A 13,110-nucleotide genomic window follows, 5' to 3' on the forward strand; every position below is an offset into this window, starting at 1 on the left:
AACTTTGGTCAGTGAATTTGTGTAGTCACCTGAGTTTTACTTGAGTTCAGACCAGACTGAAATCGGATTGCGTTTAGTCCTCTGACCGATTCATATAGCGGTATTAGATGCGTGTAGAAGATATGTAAATAGTCAGTTATCCGATAATGTGAACGTTGACTATATGTGAGATATGGACTAGTAACTTGTTATAGGATGGTTAGTTATATGACCTCGTTACTTAGACAATTATGGATTCTTATGAGATGTGGACTAGTTATATTTCTTTTCACACATAGATCGGGATTAATATTTAATTATCTATAAATTTAGACATATGGTATATACATGAGGATTTCCTTGTTTGGATTATTTTGCTCTACGTACTACGTCTCGTGTTGTAGATTTTTAAGTATTAATTCCATCTAGTTATATGACCTTGTTACTCGGATGTTTATGGATTCTTCTGATTGTTATACTCTAGCGGTAGATTGTATCTAGCTTATTAGTATTCCAACTGCATGTTTCTACTCATTATTATTGTTATTTCATTGGTCGTTCGACCATTTCTACTCTTCCTTTTGGGATCTTACTGTATGCCACACACGCTGACGTACTCCTGTTCTCTCGGGTTGTACGTCAGATCTAAAGGATGGACATGTTCAGTAGGAGCTAGAGTATTCTTAGCAAAAGTGCTTTACAGACAGAGCAGAAGAAGAAGCCGAAGCTTAGTTATTTCCTCTAGTTGTTCGATGGTCTTTGTTTACCTTTTTAGCACCTTCCATTTCCGCTTGATCGATGTATTTTTTTGTTCCTCCAGTATTTCAGTTGGATTGTTTTATATCAGGTCATGTTTGGCCCGAATATTATGTCTGGGATGATATTTTAGTTGTGATATGTATTATTTTTTCTGAGTTGTTTTTATATTCTCGCTACTGTGATCGAGGACCCGTACCTTCACTTTATATTGCTTGACGCTTAACATATTAGATTGAGTAGAAATAGTCTAGTACTTATTTCTCCTCAGTCTAATACGTCGTGGGTTTGTTCACGTTTTGATTCTCTGGTATTTTGGGAAGCGGAGCGTGACACAAAGGTTGTTCAGTAGTCATGTAGATAGGGGGAAGATAAGAGAAAGTGAAGACAGAAGATGAGGGAGGCATTACGAGTCATATGAAAGGAACAGCCGGAGTCAAAAATCCAGAGATCATTCACACCAGAGATCAAAGGGTTAGTTGTAGAACCAGCAAGACACATACCAGAGAGTTGTGCAGTAGATGTAGAGGCTCTATACTGAAGAGCATCAATTTGATGGTGAATATTAGAGAGTTGTGCAGCAGATGGAGAGGTGGTATGCTGAAGAGTCGCAATTTAGCGGCTAATATTTGTAATAGCATGAAGTGCCTCAATTCGATAACGAACATTAGAGAGTTTTGCAGCAGGTGGAGAGATGGTATGCTGAAGAGCCATAATTTGACGGCTAATATCTACAATAGCTTGAATGGTAGGGTCTAAAGTGGTAGAAGATATAGCATTGACTGGTAATCCTGGTACACTAGAGGATCAGGACTGAGGGGATCGCTGACTACGGCCAGTTCCTGAGGAATGTAACTCAGGATGAAGCTAAAACCATGTCTCAAAGTGGTGTCCCTCCTTATTGCAATAGGTATAAAAGAGATTAGATCGAGCCTGAGAAGCAAGTTCCAGTGAAGAGGCCATAATAGCAGCAATTCAAAGTTCAAGATAATAATCCTTGAACGAAACCTGAATATTTAAAGGAGAACCTGAAGGTTAAAATGTAAGAACCCGAAGGTTAAATTTGAACCCGAAGGTTATATATGACTGCTAAATCTGAGAAAAAAAAGAAGCAACCGCCGGCTAAGGTGGCCCAAAGATCGGTCGGATCTGATGCTCACGCAAGAGACTTACAATGAATTAATGTTGATGTTGATACGTTGAGACGTCGAGATGGATTGAAACAGCGATGCAGTTACTAACTGTGAAACGACAATGCCATTTGTTGGACGCCGAGAGACGGCTTGAAATGGCGATACCGTTAATTTGAGACCGAGAGACGGTCTTGAAAAAAAATGGCTATGCCATAAATTTGAGATCAATAGATGATCTTGAAACGGTAATACCATTAAAGTAGAACCTAAATATTTAAAATATAACCCCAGAGATTAAAATGGAACCTGAAGGTTAAACGAGAACGTGAAATGCATTAAAAGGCCGCAAAGTGGCAAGGCTAAAAATCTAGCAGAGGAATGCAAAAAAAAACATTAAACGACTACAAAGCAGCAATACCAAGATTTGACAAAAGAACGCAGAAGCGTTAAAATTTTTTTTATTGGAAGGGAAATAATAACCCTAGCTCTGATACCATATTAAAGTAAGAGAGAAAGAGTCTTAGGTAAATTTTCCTTGAGTTGAATATTAAGTGTGCACATATATTTATATAAGTAGAGAAGGGTGAGGTGTGTTTTAACAACCAATGTGGGACTAAAAACCAACTACTAACACTATTATCAACACTATTATTAACATCCCCATTAAGAAGTAAACGGTTCTCTACAAGATTGTACCTCTGCCAGCTCGAACTTGCCCAGTTTCAGTGGGTCGCCAACAAGCCGCAAGGGAGGGAAAAATGTTGAACCTCTCTGATTCAAGCAAACTGTTAATTTCTTTGCATCAAGCAAAACTTAGATTTTCTCAGTAGAGATAAAATTAGAAAGCTCAAAGTTATCGGATACAAGAAACCTCAAAATTCTTCAAATACAATCAAATTCTTCAAATACAATCAAATGATCCTAGTGAACTGAGAAAAGAATGCTTATGTAAATTATCGTCTACATACTTAGTTGTAAAAAACCTCTATAACTCACTAATCACAACTCCTCACTCAATAGACTCCTAAATGATATTCATTATATAATTCATATAAAAAGTTTTTTTTTTGAAATATAGAACTCGCGCATCAATGAAAACAAAAGGCCTTACCATAAGGACTTCTTTCAAGAAAGCTTTACCACGAGGACTTCCTCAAAGATAAAATTTATTCAAGAGAAATTTATTCAATTCTAAAGATGACGGACAATGCCAAATTATAAAGTATTTAAAGAAAAACCCTAAAAGAAGTTTAAAATAAAATTATTATATTACCCAACAAGAAACAATAAAATAATCAGTTGCCAAATTGAGGCTCTAAACGATCACAAATGCCCAAAAATAGCGGATCTCATGGCAAACCAATGAATCTTGCTCGTTGGCCTGTTTCGTTTGAGCTGTGCGAATTTCAGCCCATTTGGAAACTTTGATTTTTCGATCCTACATAGCTTTTTGTGCTACATCAAGAACCCATGGAATAAGCCAATATTATCAATCCACATGTAATTGTAGAAGTACTCTATGGTCAAGGATGCAAAAGGATCCTTGCTCGGTGAAAGAGTGCTTACCCGTTACTTGTATAATGTACTAGACTAAATGCACGGAGCTCAACAGGCTAAGTATGAGCATGAATCATGCATATTTTGAAAAGAGATAAAATAGTGTAACCAAATCAAGAAGAGAGGAGCGTTGGATGTAACTATAAACCATATCCTTATTGAATTCAAGCAATTACGATTGTAATTACATAATAACACAGAAAACAAAATCACAAATTCACTCTATCTCTCTATCTCCTCTTAATCATAAATTTCAAGAACATCATCGTCATCATCACCATCATCATCCTGCTCCTTCTCAAAGCAGTTGTACGACCGAATCCATCATCCATGCTTCTTCTCTAAAACCTGAAGGAAATTCATGCTAAATCTACATGCAAAATACGCAGCAGAAGTATGTATGTACAAAAATACTAAGTATGTAGAGAGCATGAAATTCACACCAGGACCATCCTAATTAAATCTAACACGATCCCTATAAAAAAAGAGAGCATCCAAGAGTTTCAAAAGCTTACTTTCGAAGCGTGATTTGAAGGTAGATCGAACAACCCCTAGCTCGTTCTCCTTGTTGTAGTAAACCTCCTTGTAGTGGATCTCCAAAACTTTAGGAAAACACGAAAAGAATTGGAGGCTTCTTGAGACACAAGGCAAGATATCCACCCGGGGTTCTTAAATCCTACTACTTCTTCTTACTCAAGATTGTTAGAGTTTAGTAAGAGGTAGAGTTCTCTTATTCTCTTATGGAAAACAACTTAGCCATTTTTTTTCATTAACCCTTTAAGAATGAAGAGAGTTCATGTATTATATATATATATATATATATATATATATATATATATATACACACACACATATATACATATATATACATATATATATATACGTATATATACATATATATGTATATACATATATCTATTCTTCTATACAAATGGGAGGATCAGAGAATTACTGTTCATGCTACAGTAATTCGCTCTCCTCCCATTTGTATAGATAGATAGATATCGGTATCAGCCCAAAATTCGAATTTCAAAATACAACCCTCTCCGACATAAATCCAGGCCCTCCCACCAGACAGCGATCTCTCCCTCTCCCACATAAATCCAGGCCCTAATCTCTCTCCCATTCCAATGCCAACCCTAGACTCGATCTCAAACGGAAACAATCTCTCCTATTCTCCAAACCTTCTCATCGCCATTTGCCTCTCAAACTCCAATTCCCTCCTGATCTCCTCCTCCATCATTCTATTCTGAGCGATCTCTCTCTCGCAAGGATCTCCTCTCTCATCCGATCCCGCCGGACCTCCTCCATCAGGACTTCTGCTCTTGACGTCATCACCGGCGGGGCGAAGCCGGAGCTCCAGATGCCGATTCCGCCCGAGATCAGGAACCAAATCAAACTTTGAAGGAAAAAAAAAATCTAAAATTAGGGTTTTTGTTGGGTACCTGGAAGAGCCTGCTCAGCCCTAAAGGATCTAAAAGAAATCAAACTAATTCTTCACCTCTTCTCATAGCACCGTCGAGCTCCAATCCTCGAGCCCTAAAAGCCTATCTCTCTCTTCCCCGCAAAAGACCTCTCCAGAGTTCTCAGGTACGCAACCCCCAATTCTTTGGTTATTTGCTCTCCAGAGTTCTCCTAGCACCGTACGAATTATATTTCCCCCCCCTTTTTCTAATTTCAGGTTTTAAAGATTTTAATCATTCCAATTAATTGGCTTATTCGTTTGCACAATTCTGTAGCATGGTTCTCAGATTATTTTTCCCTTGATCACAAACATATTCTTAAATCCATCTGAATTTGTTTACATATTACACTTTAATATAGTATTCGCCCTTGATCACAAACATATTCTTAAATCCATCTGAATTTGTTTACATATTACACTTTAATATAGTATTCAGGTATTCAACAACTACAATTTTTCTTGCCATCTGAATTTGTTTACATATTACACTTTAATATAGTATTCAGGTATTCAACAACTACAATTTTTCTTGGTTGTGCTTATTGTTTTTTGAATAGTGAAATCTTCAGTCCTGAGTAATGCCGTGATTCTAAGTTTAAGTAGTAAAATTTTCTGTCGTCTTCTTCTTTAGCTCATCAGCTGAGGTAAAGCTTATGACTTCAAGGCTGTTAAAAGGTGGACTACCCAGAGAAAGATAGGGTACGACCTTATTGAATGTGACAAAGTAAAGAAGTTGTAACCCTTTGCGCACACCACAAACAGTAAAAAAATAGGCTTTTGACTCCAAAGACCTCGAAGACAAAGACGACAAGGTATCTCTTCTCAACTCATTTTCCAATTTATTTTGAATTTCTTGGAACATAATGTAAGTATTGAAGTTTTTTATTTTCAATTGTTTTTATGCTTAATTATTTAGAATTGAGTTATTAGTAAATTTTAGGTTGAACACTCTTAGAGGTAGATTGATTGAGTAATTATATTGTTAGATTAAGTGATATTTTGTATGTTAAGGCACACAGCAACGTGTACGCCTGCAAGTAGAACTTTCTAAGATAACCCAAAGACATGAAGCAACATGTTTTTATATTTTCATATAAGAAAGACGTCAAAGACAAATAATTATCTTCCAAATTAAGAAATAATATCATAATTTATAATGTTAACAAACCAATATCATAATTATCTTCCAGATTAAATAGGCAAGACTAATATCCAACAAAATCACATATCCCGTGAAACAAACCAATAAACAATCTGATGCTTGACACTTGAGCACATTTCATGACTTCCGTAAATTGTTGATAGATACATTTGATGATCAGAATGTTCACCTTCGAATCCAAGTTGAACAATGCTATTACACCAGAAGTAAACAACAGAGATTATACAACAAAAGTACACGACTCATTTTCATCAGGTTCTTCGCCTTCTTCCTTTTCCTCTTCCTCAGCAACTTCTTCAGCATCCTCCCCATTCTCTCTGGGTTCCTCATTATCGGATCTCTGTTTCTTCCATGATTCGCTTGCCTTTGCATTTGTTGTAGACCTCTTAGACACATTCTTTTTCCTGAATTCTGAAAAACAAATGAGAACATATCAGATTAAAGGCTGCTGTCAGGCCAAGACATTCTTCTCATTTTTTTGTTTGGTAACTCAATTATCATATTAACAACTGACATGCAAATGTTTGTATTCATGGAAGACTAGGCTGGCACCAAAAGAGAATCATTGAGGCCCTTATTTTATTAAGGAGAATCCTCCTCAACCTCTCAAGTTATTTATAATCATACTTCCCAAATAACATGTACTGCAAGGATATACTTCTTTTCAGCTAAAGTCTATATCCCTTCAAACTCCTCTTGGAAATACCATGAAGATATTCGGAATGCACCAAAAGATATCATTTATTAGATAGAATCATTACACGTATTATGTATGTTTGTCATTGATTTATTCTTCCTTACATATACATATTTAATCCACCCCGAGGATCTCCACAATGGTCCTGCAAAAGTTTAAACATATACATATTATAATCTTTTAAACAAACCCTCATTCTATGTGTTCGTTGTTTAATGCATTGAGATGAATGATGAAATATGTCTGTGAGATAGTATCAGTAGTTAATATGAATATTGTTTTAAAGTTGGAGTTTAATTAGTTGCTCATATATGATTTGGATTATTTTACCCTGTTGTGGACTTCCTAAAGCAATTTATGCAGTGATCTTTTGTATGGAATTCTTTTGCTCAAGTATAAATTGTTATTGATACTTTTCAGATTTACTAAAGTCTATATCTTTGTTTGCTTATGATCATGAGCTTCAGGGGTCATTAATGCAGTAAGATGAGAATTATTGTTCACAATCTCTCAAGGATATCCCATTTATGTGATCATGTCATCTAAGAATGCGCCTTCAAGGATCAACAGGTGAACACAAATAAAAAAACCCTTAAAATTCTCATAAATTTGTTAGGATTTAAATAAATTTTTAGTTATGAAGTATGATTGAGATGCTTATGTATCTTTATTGTTTGATATATGAAGGGAAAAAAACTGATTCAGATGAGTTGACCACGATAATTGTGTTTGGGCCTCTATTTTCTTTTCATTCATGAGTATATTTTAAGTTCCATCTCCAGTCAAAAATATGTGCTCAGATCTGAATATTTCCTCTAAAGTAATGAATTATTGATATGTGCTCAGATTTGAAGATTTCCTCTGTCAAAATTTTATTCATTTTATATTAATTTCTCTTTAACATTGATAATGGATCTTTGAAAAGACACGTTAATAAAGAGATTATTATACTTAGTTGGTGATTTATGGTAGTGAATTTTAATATTTGATAATAATTTTTTTGCCAGGTCAATTATCATATTCGAAATTTTTTCTCTTAGAATCAGTTATGGGGAACTTCTATGGTTTTCAGGTGATGGAGAAGGTCGTTAAGAAGATCTCGGACTAGGAAATTTCCTCGCCTAAATAATTCAATACCCCTTTTAAACCTGCAATAGTTCTATTTCAGGTTTTACTCCTATTCCTCTTCTTTTTTCCTGGCTTTGTTTCTTTTTTTCCCCTAATGATAAATATACGATATTATAATGTTTGTCTTTGAGGCACGATATAGTTATAAGAGGTTAGTTTGCATTATTTTGTTTGCTGAAGTAAAATATGCATCAAGAGAGAACTCCTCCATAAAAATACATGATTGATTGTCACTATTACCCTAAATTAGACATTTATTGTGAAAAAGAAAGAAAATTTCCCAAATAAACCTTTATTACCCTAAATTACTCCCTCAATATTCTATTTCTCTCCTAACTCACACAAGAAAGCAACTCTCTTTATGGGGCAACCTCTTTTCTCTTTTTTGCACTTCACCCATTCTAAAGTGTTTTTAATGATAACAATATTGATTTCCTATCTAAATTTGCATTATGTTGTTCTTTGAATTTTCTATTTGAGTTCAATATTGTTCTTAGTACAATTTAATTCTAAATATTACCTCATTTTTGTTTGGGAAAGTGGAGAAATACATTACTTCTTTTGATTTCAATGGTTTTAGGAATAAATAAACAAAGGATGAAGAAATGGATTTAGAGGATGATTCATTTCATTTCATTTTCTTTGCGTCACTTGCTAATGGCCTTATTAATTTTATATTTTATTTTTGTTGTCATCTAGATTAGAATCTTGGTCCTGAGTCAAAAAATTAAGATTGCAAATGTTTGTGAGGTATGGATTTGATCCTTTTTAGCTTATATAACGTTTTCATATTAATGTATCATTTACTTGCATGTTTGAGGCAAACTCTTGCATATTGTGGTTTTGTTTTTAGTTTAGATTTTTTTTAAAAAAAGCCATTTTGTTGTTTTTTATGAACTTTTACTTAATTATGCAGTCATCTTTTCTTCTTTCTGAAAATAATGAGAAACTTTCATAGTTCAAAATATCCATGTCATTTCACATAAATAGAAACCTACAATGATGCATAATAATAATACAAAGGGACTAGAAAAAAAAAACACTACTTTACAGCAACACGCTTAACTTGAGTAAACATTGCCTTTGTTTCAAACAAGAATCAAGTATTCCTCTGGCTCATACTGATACAAAGATTAATTAGTAAACAGTTTGTGGCTCAATCTCAGCAAAAGCAAAATCAACAGACCCAGACTCAACTGGGGGCATTAAGTAAGCAGCCAAGAGCTCAGAGACCAACACAGCAATAAGAGGGACTCTCTTCAAGTTCTTCACAAGATCTTTTAGTAGTTAGTGTTAATAATTTTGCTTCTTCCATTCTTTAATATGAATGTATGATACCTTACCAAAGCTTTTGCTATATATTTGTCAATTATTAAAATATATTAACATTTTACTTTTGGTATTCTGTTTAAGATAAGGCTGATTAATGGAATCATTGATAGCTTATGGCAATGAAATCATATTTTGTATATTGCTACTGATGACAACATGTGCAAATTTCTAGGAGACAATAAGCTAATGTTGTATTGTACATTAGCTTTATCATAACTTTAAATCTTCTAGATTATATTTTTATTTTCTCTTGGCTCGATAAATTTAATAATGCATAATTCATTCTATTAATCCCCTTTCTTTCTTAGATCCTGTGATCGAAGTAGTCATATTCCTAAATGAATTGAAGGAATCGTCTTATTTGGGTGTACGGATGACACACTCAACACTCTTAAACCCTATGTAGTAGTAAACAAATTTGAAGAATTAATTCGGAAGAGATCAATCTTTATTTTTTAACCCGAAAAGATAAGGAAAGGTCAAAGCTAATTTAAGAGGGCCATTTTGTTAATGTTTTCTTTGTGATGAAATTGTCTTAGTGTTAAATATGCAATATTCGTTTTCTTTGTGATGAAATTGTCTTAGTGTTAAATATGCAATATTCATTCTTACTAAGAATTTTTCCTGTGTTCTCATATTGAGCATAAATATTTTGTAGCAGAATTATTTCATGGGTTTGAGCTTAGAGTAAAATGCAGATCTACTATACTTGGTCATAGCCGATGATGTTGTTGGCAATATTTAATGTGGGTTAAATTTAAAGTGAGAGGAAGAAGAAATTATATTGTTAACATATGGGAAAGAAATGATTTATGAATGCCAACGCAATTGAAGCCATCCTTTTGTTTTGAAATGCATTTGTGACATCTCAACTAAAGAGAACTATGGCAATCTCAATCACATTATGATTTCTTTCTCCAATTTCCTCTCGGAAGCAAGTCTTCATGTGATCAACTATTGCATTTCTTTGCTAACAGATTATTACCTGCATACTGATTTTCAGTAAAATAGTTTTTTATATTAATTTTTGTATTGTTTTATGCCTATATTTTGTATGCTTCTGTACTACCTGTTTTTGTTTTTCTATTCAGATTCCTCTGAGCTCTGTCACTTCGATTATTGATGGCTTGAAGAAACTATATATTGAAAATTTGAAGTCATTGGAAGTTACCTATCAATTTAATGATTTTGCTTCTCCTTTGCTGGTGAGTTATGCAATACATATATTCCTCTTATCATGGGCAAACATCTTATAAGTTTCATTTCATTTTAAAAATCAGTCGTTAAGCGCTTTAGGGGGTTGTAATTGGTGGTTTTTATAAGTGAATACAAGCATAACAGCATTTGGGTTAATATTCTACAGGGAAGACAACATTTATAAAGCATTTGCTAAGATCTAGCTACCCAAGTTTGTTGGATTTTCTATCTAATTAAAATTATTTCCTGCTTATTTTGAAGGATGGGCTTGCGAGAGAGGGGGATGTCATATTAATAGATATTGTCTAACTAATCAAATTTCAATATTTTATGCAGGGGCTCATATAGGACTGGAGCCCACAACCGATAGATTTATTGTGGTCATGGTAATGCTTTTAGTTTGTGTTCCTATTAGTGGTAGTCCTAATTTTTTGTCCAAGTAAGTTATACATTCAATCAGATAGATCTTTTTTGTGATTGATGAAATTATACAGATTCTTTTAATGCGATTATATTTTTTATTTTCATTACATCACAAAAATAGTAAAATTTACTTGAGAAGGATATCTAGAAGAGCATTATTTCCATATTTTATTTTGATATATTTTATTTTAGAGATTACAATAATTTTTTGGCAGAAACAGAAAATAGAAGGAGATAAATAGGACAGAGGATAGTGCACAGGAAAGGAAGTGATAAGTATAAACAAACATGGTCTATTTTTCGAAGGTATTTCCTCTTTCAAAATTGGTTGTTTTTCGAAGGCATTCGTATCTGGATTTTATAAACTGATATGTGTGCCATAATTTTATATTTTTTACCATAATTTATGTGCTAATTTAATTATGATACGAATGTTATTTCTTTTTTTTGTTGGCCATGTTTCGGTTTTTAGGCTTCATGGTTTTCTCATCAATCTAGCAACATCCTTCTCAAATCATGTTTATGTTGTTTTCTAAGTATAAGTTGAAATTAGAATGAATTGAATATTTAGCTGCCCATGGTTTCTCAAATTATGTTCATGGTTTTTTACTATTCTTGGCAAGATGTCACAATAGACATGGATGCCTATTAGCACAAGAGAATAATTTATAACAACTTTATGTACGTGTCATATGGGAAATTTGTTTATACATAAAGTTTAATATGCTTTATAATTTTAATTGTACAATAATAATATGTAATTAAAAATAAGAGGAGGGGTGTTCCAAGTGCAATGGTAGAAAAGAGGCGAGGGCCGTGCTTGGCACGGGGTACATACTAGTGTATTGTATATTACATCCATTGAGCAAATGAGAAAGAAATTGAACGCAGGATCTTTACCTTAGGGGTGGCAGTTTTTGACCCGACCCATCAACCCGACCCGACCCGACCCGTTTATATTGGGTATGAGTCAAGTTATATGGGATATATATAGAGAGAGAGAGAGAGAGAGAGAGATATGTCATGACACATCTTATGAGTCATGCCATGATTCATCAATAATAATGATTCATCTAATGAGTCATGCAATGACTCATCTCATGAGTTATGCCATGAATCATCAAATGTCAAAAATATGTGCTTAAAACCATGTTCTCAAACTATACTACTTAATGACTCATCTCATGACTCATTAATCATAGTATAATATTGTAAAACCCCGAAAATTTGAATACTTCATGATAAATAATAATAAATATGTTATACATGTATAAATAATATATTATGATGTTTGAGTATGCTAGGAACTGATTTGAGATCAATTCAATGTATATATGTATATATGTGAGTACAAATACACAAATCATGCACAAAGGCCAAGAGTGAGAATCTGGGAATTTTGACCAGTTGAGAGTTTCTATGTTTTTCTCACTGATTCATTAAGAATCTGAAAACGTGTATAATACCAAAGTTGTAGGTCTCTTCAAGATCTTTCCAACAAATCTTAGATCACCTTATTCCGAGGTCGTATGAGAAAGTTATAGCCAAAATACCGAAGAGAATGTTCCTAGTCAGACTGAATTTCCAGTTTCGGGTTTCGGGTTTCGGTTTTCGGGTTTGCTGCTATATATATACATGTTATATCACGAAAATCACCTCTTTTCTTCTGTTTTACAAACCCTAGCAGCCCCCCTCTTCTCTCCCAAACCCTAGATCCGTTCTTAGAGGATTTTGGAGGAGCCGACGCGAGATCCATCGGTGTTCAGCGAAGGAGGATCATTCTCACTTATTTTTTGGAGTTCATCTACACCCCTCAGGCGAGTATCATCTCGCCCAATCCCTCACCCCTTTTTCCTATGGTTTTATTTTGATTTCTCATGAGTTTTTGAAGAGCCCAACAGGTATTTTTGTATAAAAATGAGTTTCTTTACATTGTAGATTGCAAGAATCGATATTTCAGTTTGTGAAAGTTCACCCACGTTTTGTCCAATAAAGATCTAGATCTGAGGATTATTAAACAAGAGTTTAACAACGTTTTACTGTCATTAAAACATTTCAAATTTGTTTTTCTCATGTATTTTGAAATATTGGGAATATGGATTTCATGCTTGAGACTAGTTATTCTTCTTCCAGAAATTTAGAACACTTGATATTGTAGAATTTTTGTTAATTTTGTTTCAGGTTTCCGAGCTGACAGAAACCCAGATTTGGGTTTCTGTCCGCTCGGCGGTCGACCGACGCGGTCGACCGCTGAGCTCGTTTTGAGGTTTCGGTCGACCGC

General features: G+C 34.1%; 1 long non-coding RNA gene across 6 annotated transcripts; it reads left to right on the forward strand.

The window, feature by feature from the left end:
* Positions 4,456 to 11,807, forward strand: LOC109824000. 6 transcript variants are annotated; one of them, XR_002242533.1, is made up of 7 exons: positions 4,456 to 5,015; positions 5,522 to 5,702; positions 7,217 to 7,319; positions 7,822 to 8,627; positions 10,301 to 10,414; positions 10,743 to 10,792; positions 11,045 to 11,807. It is a non-coding gene; the product is annotated as an uncharacterized LOC109824000 (long non-coding RNA). The 6 variants fall into 6 exon arrangements; XR_002242526.1 differs by lacking the exon at positions 11,045 to 11,807 and having other exon boundaries at positions 7,822 to 7,917; positions 8,577 to 8,627; positions 10,743 to 10,936; XR_002242530.1 differs by lacking the exon at positions 11,045 to 11,807 and having other exon boundaries at positions 7,757 to 8,627; positions 10,743 to 10,936.

This window comes from Asparagus officinalis, chromosome 1, assembly GCF_001876935.1.
Source record: "Asparagus officinalis chromosome 1, Aspof.V1, whole genome shotgun sequence".
In the NCBI taxonomy this organism is placed as follows: domain Eukaryota; kingdom Viridiplantae; phylum Streptophyta; class Magnoliopsida; order Asparagales; family Asparagaceae; genus Asparagus; species Asparagus officinalis.